Raw genomic sequence first — 8,423 nt, forward strand, 5'->3', positions numbered from 1 at the left:
ATAGAATAGGTCGTATCATTGTTAGTTTAGTGGAAACAAAAATGTGAGTTTATGATACTAAATTTTTATTTTTGTTTTAAACATAATCAAACATATATTTATAATAAAATTATTTATTATTAAAAAAATTAAAATTATCTTTAAATATTAAATTAATTGATTTATATATATATATATATATATATATATATATATATATTTAAATTTTATAAAAAAATTTATATATATATATATTAAAAAATGTTGATTTTTGTAATGATTTAATAAAATAATTTTTCCAAGGGCATTAATAGCGGTGACTTTTTGGACTATGCTTTGGGGTCTATACTCACTATTTAATAATTTAATAAAAGCATATGCTTTCTTATAGGGATTTCTTTAGCAAAGAGCAAGCATATAAGGTTCTTATTGGCGTTGAGAGACTCTCACTTGATCATTCAATATATTGCTACTAATTATATTCCACACGAAAATAAACTACTCTATGTGATCAAGAAAATTAGAAGTCTACAAGTCTATTTCTCCTATTCAAATTTCTTTCATAATCTCAGTCTAGTAATTAAGATACAAATGTCATGTCCAATAAAAAAACTTTGTTAACACTGGAGAAATAATTATTAATAGACAGAGCACTTTTTGCCCCATCCCATAACATTCACTCATGAAATTTTTTATTTCAAATATATTAGATGGTAATTGATTTGTGCCACATGCCAAGGTCAATTGCAAAAATCAACTTGTTTCTTGAAGATAGACAACAGATACGGAGCAATGCTTAAGATCCTTTGATCCTTTCTTATAAAATTCGAATTATATGGAGTATAAAGTTTTGGAATTTTTGGGAGTATACTAGAAAGAGCTCACTTTCCAAAATTTTAGTTTAGTGGTCATTTATAATTGGTAGGAAAAAAAAGTCGTTAAGGTGGAAGTTATTATATGTGTTTTATATGAGCTAGCCAACAATTTGCATAGTTATATTTGATGTACTTGCTATGAGCCAACCACATATTTTTATAATACAATTAGGGTGAAAGTTATTATATGTGTCTTATATGAGCTAGCCAACAATTTGCATAATTATATTTGATGTACTTGTTATGAGCTAACCACATATTTTTATAATACAGTGAAGGTGGAAGTTATTATATGTGTCATATATGAGCTAGCCAACAATTTGCATAATTATATTTGATGTACTTGCTATGAGCCAACCACATATTTTTATAATATAGATTATATTTTCAGGTAAAGAAAACAAAAAACAAAACAAAACAAAACAATTTAATTACCTCATCATTATACTATTTAATAATATAGAAAACAATTTAATTTCCTTATCTTTATACGATTTACATAATATAAAAATTGTAGTCGAACTAATAAATGACTGGGCTTTTTATGGGAATTTTTTATGGTTAAAAATCATAAATTTAAGATTAGTCTACAAAGTTTGAATGCCTAAGGGCTTTTCTAAAGGTATTGAATCCATTTATATTTCAAAGCTATATTTTAAATGAGCAAAAATCATAATTTTGTTAAAAAAATGTATTATTAAATTTAAGCAAAAAAACCATTTCATCTATTAATTAAATTAATCTTATAAAAACTAAATAAATTTTATTAAAGAAAAAACTAATAATAAATAATAATAATAAAATATATATTTTTTTAATTTGAATGTGTTAAATTTATAATTTATTTTAGTTAAAAATATTTATTTATATTTATATTTATATTTTCATAATATAAATATAAATTTTGAAATGTATCCCAATATATTTACTAAATTTTGATATACATATATTTATGGGATTTAAAATCAATTAAAATTATTTTTTTAATTAATTATATATTTATTATGAATTTTTAAATAATTATAAAAAATTAATTGTTTGAAATATTGTTTATTTTAGGATGTGTATGTATAATTTATTTATTTGAAATATTGTTTATGTAAAATTTTGTAATAAAGATTTAAATTAATTATATATTTATTAAGAATTTATAAATTAATATAATATTTCAATTATATGTGAAATAATGTTTATTTTAGAATTTATAAGAATTTATAATTATAATTTATTAATTAAAAGGTTGTTTATATTAGAATTTCTCATTAAAATTATTTTTCAAATTAATTTTTTTCTAAATGATTTAAGTATTTAAATAGAATCATATGTTTTATTTAAAATATTTGTTTTAATTGTCGTAATTGTCAAGTTTTATTAGCATAACTAGTTGAGGATGAGCCTCATTAGCAACGCAACCGAGGATCCAATCTCATGAGGGGTGGTTGTGTCCTGTGTTAAGTGGAGGAGACATGCTAAAAAAATCCAGTCAAGCTTGGAGGATCACAGACAACCAACTTGACAAACAAACAAAAAATATTTTAATTATTATTTACTTAAAATTTTATGTATTAATATATTGTTATTTTTAAATCCGAGGTTTTTGTGAGAAGGGTAATTATGACACATTTAGTGATTAAGTCTAACTTTTTCATTGTCCACTCTTTTAGCCAACAAGTATGGTTCCTCTTTGTCTTGAAAATCAATCACATTTGTTGGTTCTAAAACAATGAAAAAAAATTAATGTGGATAATTTTGAAATGCCTTCTAATATATTGTTACTTAGATGTAATTTAAGTAATTATAAAAAATTTGTCATATTTATATTTAAAATTAATTAATAAATTATATATTTGTAAAAAAAAATTATATTTATTTGTATTCAAAAGCTAATTTACATATTTATTTTTTAATTAATTAATTATTAATAAATTATATATAAATTTCTCAACTATCTCTTAAAAAATAATAATAATAATTTTTTTTATAATTATTATAATAACATATTATAAATAAATACCAAATGCCTTATACATATAAATGGCAAGTCTTTTTTTTTTTTTTTCTATCAAACTCAGTTTGTCAAACCAACATTGAGGATAGCCATCTCTGGCTGCTATCCGCGAATGTCAGTTGACACATCACTGTTATCAAGGAAAACCACGCCACCTGAAATAACCATTTTCAATTCACGTGTGAATAAACTAGTTACTATGTATAATGTTGTTAACTAATGATAAAGCTAAGATATATAAGGTTTTTAACTTATTATAATGCTATTATGAACTTTAAAAAACAAAAAAAAAAAACACTTTTATATTTATGAAAAAAAAAATTATACAGCAATTAAAACTATATTAACCATTTATATCTTAATTATTTTTATAATTTTTTTATTAAAATAAAATCATAATAATATAAAAATTAAAATTTATTTTATTAGTAAATATTTAAAAAACATATTTATTTATAATATTTATATAGTTTATGAGAGATTCTTCGGCGTAAATCACATGATATTTCATTTGTCGACGCGTTTCGAACCAACCAGTGTGATTCATCGTCAGGACAAGTGAATGAACAGATCAAGCAAAGCAAGTTAAATAGATAGAGCAAACCTCCAACGGCTAGATTTGATCAATTAGTTAGGACAAGAAAATAACCATTATTAATAAGATAAGTTACCCCATCTAGTTGTAAAATGGACCCCTTCATTTTATTTTATTTATTTATTTATATATTTTTACCAATTTCAAATATGTATTAAAATAAATTAACTTAGTTAATAAAGATTTTATATCTAAAAAATAGAGTATTAGTTAAATATATAAAAAATATAAGTCAAAGGGTTGTTTCGTACCCTTATTTATAAATAAATATTAAAATAAATCAATTCTAAACTAGTTTAATTTAGAATGATAATTAATTTATAAAAGTTAAAAAATATAGAGTAATTTAAGGGTATTATAATAATGATATTATAAATATATAAAATAAAATAATTCAAATTAATGGCAAGTGATCAAAGTTACCCCGGTTAGTTATAAAATGAACCCCTTATAAATATGTATTAAAAATAAAATAAACTAACTCAATTTTATATCTAAAAGAGATTTGTGGATGACACTAATGTCATCTGGTCTCATGGCCAAGAAGAGTTAGACCTCTTCTTCGATCATCTCAATTGTCAATCCTCGGCCATTAAGTTCACCAAGGAGCAAGAAACCGATGGCTGCCTCCCTTTCCTTGATATTCTTATCTCTAAGAATAGTGATGGTTCCCTCTCCCACCGAGTGTTTCGTAAGAAAACTCATACGGAGCAGTATCTTCATGCGAGTTCCCACCATTTCCCAGCTCAGAAGTTAGGGGTTCTCAACACCCTTGCCACTCGTGCCTTAAGGATCTCTGATGGAAAGAGCTTCGAGGAGGAGAAATCCCATCTCCTTAATGTCTTTGTTGAGAACGGTTATAGTAGGCACTTGGGACGGAAGGCTTTCCTCAAAGCTGCTAAGAATTCTTTCACTAAAAGGGAAAAGAAGGAGCAGATTCCTGGTGTCCATCTTCCGTTTGTTCAGGGGACCACGGATAGGATTGCGAGGATTCTTAAGAAGCATAATGTCCCCTCGACATTTAGACCTCTTAACACCATTCGTAAGTCCCTCAGATCAGTGAAGGATCCTATCGACCCCAAGGACATGAAAGGGGTTTATATTATTCCTTGTTCATGTGGGACCCCCTATATTGGTGAGACTGGTCGCTCCATTAATCAAAGGATTAGTGAGCACGCAGCTGACCTTAGACATAGGAGGGCCAAGTCTTCTGCTTTAGCGGAGCATGTGGAGCAAACCAATCATCATGTCTGTATCGAAGAGGCTAGTGTTATTGCTAGAGTGTCCCAATTCCATCACCGAAAATTTAGGGAAGCGCTTGAGATTGAAAAAAGACCGAACAATCTCAATAGGGAGGATGGTTGGAAGATAAGTAGTTGCTGGGTCCCAGCCCTCTCCTCCTAGTCGTTGTCTTCCTGTCTTCCCCTCCTCTTGTTTAGTTGTTTGTAGGTTTCCCCTGGTTTACTGTCTCTTGTGGCCTGTGGTGGTGTTTTTTTTGTTAATAAAGATAATAGTCTGGTTATGAATCTTTGATAATCTTAACCCTTAAAAATTACTTTAATATTTATATATTAACTTTTGTAAATATTAATTTGGAAATTGATTTATTTTTAATTAATTAATTTATATTGTGTTTAAAACAGTCCCATTTCAATATAAATATAACTAATTATTCATATTTATAATTTTTATAACTAACGACTCTAATATTCAGGTTTATTAACTTGGATCACTTACCATTAATTGGAATTATTTTATTTTATATATATTTATAATATCATTATTATAATACTCTTAAATTACTCTATATTTATTTAACTTTTATAAATTAATTATTATTCTAAAATTAAACTAGTTTATAATTGATTTATTTTAAATAAGGGTATGAAACAACCCTTTCACTTATATTTTTTATATATTTAATTACTTTCATAACTAATACTCTACTTTTAGATATAAAATTGAGTTAGTTTATTTTATTTTTAATACATATTTATAAGGGGTCCATTTTATAACTAACCGGGGTAACTTTGATCACTTGCCATTAATTTGAATTATTTTATTTTATATATTTATAATATCATTATTATAATACCCTTAAATTACTCTATATTTTTTAACTTTTATAAATTAATTATCATTCTAAATTAAACTAGTTTAGAATTGATTTATTTTAATATTTATTTATAAATAAGGGTACGAAACAACCAGTTGACTGATATTTTTTATATATTTAACTAATACTCTAATTTTTAGATATAAAATCTTTATTAACTAAGTTAATTTATTTTAATACATATTTGAAATTGGTAAAAATATATATAAATAATAAATAAAATAAAATGAAGGGGTCCATTTTACAACTAGATGGGGTAACTTATCTTATTAATAATGGTTATTTTCTTGTCCTAACTAACTAATCAAATCTAGCAATATAGCCGTTAGAGGTAACTTGCTTTGCTTGATCTGTTCATTCAACTTGTCCTGACGATGAACCACACTAGTTGGTTAGAAACGTGTGGACAAATGAAATATCATGTGATTTACGCCGAAGAATCTCTCATAAACTTGATATGGATCACAGAAGCCTCAATACAACGAATATTTATATAATTATATATAAAATTTAAAATTATATATATAGGTGTAGTCTAATTTACAGACTGAACAATTTTTTTCGAGATTATTTTCTGATTAATTTTAATTAAAATCCTACATAAATTTTTAAAAACTTGAGTTTAAATTATTTAATCTATATAATTCGAGTCCCTTGGAATTTTTTTAAAATGTTAAATATATTTATATATTCAAAAATACATTTTAAACAACAAAAACTTAAAAATATATTACTAAATTTTGATTAAAAAAAATATTTCATCTATAAATTAAACTAAACCTATATATAACAAAATACACCATAGTTTAATTATTATTATTTTCATATAGATGTATAACAAAATACACCATAACTTAATTATTATTATTTTGATAGACCGTTATTTGAAATTCCTTTCTCCTTTACCGCCTAAGTATTTGCCATCCACTCAAAAAGGAAATCCATTGACTGCATGCTTTCATTGGCATTTGTGTATATGTTGTTCCTTCTCCATGACTTAAAGAAACCTTTTCTTTTTAGACATACATAACTAAAGTGCAAGGCAAAGAATATTTATACTTTGCCCTTCTTCTCTTAATTGTGCTTTTCTTTCTTTCTCTGCCATCCCAAAAAGAAGGGGAAGTTAAGGAATCTATCTCCATCATGTGTCCTCTGCTGTTGATGTACCAACTTCCAAGTATTTTGTTTGGTTACTTTATACTATTTACCCACTTCCAAGTATTTTGTTTGGTTACTTTATATTATTTACCAACTTCCAAGTATTTTGTTTTGTTTGGTTACTTTATTTGATTTACCAACTTCAAAGTATTTTGCTGGTTGCTTTTTATGATTTACCAACTTCAAAGTATTTTGCTGGTTGCTTTTTATGATTTACCAACTTTAAGTATTTTCTTTGGTTGCTTTATCTACTTTGTTTTTACAAAATATATGTACATTGGCTCCCACGCCTTCTTTTTTCCCTTTTACATAAAATGGTGATTGGTGTGCAAAGCATCTCCACTTTGATTTTATTCCTAACATTCAATTTGAATTAAAAAGACAACGAGCCTCTTCATTCATTATACTTGTCATTTTACTTTTAATGAGAAACTCAATTCACTATACTTGTGATTGTCTTTTAATGAAAAATAAAATTTAAAACTGTTTTGCATAGAGGATCTGTCAACGGGATATCAAACTCTCATGTGACTTTGTTCCAAAGAGCAAAAGATCATCCCATGACTTTTTTCTAAAGAGAAAAAGATCATCCCATGAGCATTGCATTTGTACTAGTATGAATATTTTCCTCCTTATCTTATATTACATTTGTGGATATTCATATAATAGTCATGTATATTTATATGCATATGATTATAAGTGTTTAAAAAAAATCAAAATATGATATATAAAAGTTTAATTCATATTTTAAAAAGTTATAAATATTTTTTTTAGAGTAATATATATAATTTAGTAAAACAAAATATTTTACGTGAAGATTTTCTTTATTTTAATAATTCTTTTGTTGTATTGAATTTCATTTTTTAAGAGGGAGGAATATGACTTCATTCTCATAAAAAATGGTTCTTTACATTTTGTATGGGTAAACATTACATTTTTGTCAAAACATGTGTTAGTTCTTCATGATTTGCATAGCAAACAATATAATTATATGTTGAGGACCAATGGTGCACATCATTAACTGTAACTCAACTAACATGACATAACTTAGCATTTTTGTTAGTGTCTCAATTAGTGGAAAGCAACTCAAATACACTCTTTCTAACAAAAAAACATCATAACTTAGCATTTTTGTTACTGTCTCAACTGGTGGAAAGCAACTCAAATACACTCTTTCCAACAAAAAAACATCTTAGCATAATAATTATAACAAGTATTTTGTTTCATGCACACTTCCAACTAATGCATGTCATTCAATGACACCACCCTTCAAACATTTAACTTTATTCTACTTGGTAGGCATCTTGGCCTTTAGAATTGAGTTCTAGAAGATTATCACCACCAATGCCCATAGCCATTTAACGTTGTGTAACTATGTTAGAGCATGTTTTCTTGCTCCACACATGATGAGGGTGTGATTATGACCATATTATGTATTTGATCATATACCTCAAGCACCCTTTTGTTCAATTATGAGGTCAATGTTGTTGGATAAATACGTCAAGAGTTAAATATATTTATGTTAATATATTTACTTCACTACTTCAAACATCATTATAGATTTATGTTATGTGATTGTTCTTTTATTCATGATATTTGTTATTCTTATTATGCTATGCTTAATTCATGATCAATAATGTAGAATATGTTAGATGCAATAGCAAAAACATTTGCATTAGAGTTGGTTTCATT

This window comes from Pinus tabuliformis, chromosome 2_2, assembly GCF_031772625.1.
Source record: "Pinus tabuliformis cultivar Carrire ecotype Pingquan chromosome 2_2, CPIR1, whole genome shotgun sequence".
Lineage (NCBI taxonomy): Eukaryota > Viridiplantae > Streptophyta > Pinopsida > Pinales > Pinaceae > Pinus > Pinus tabuliformis.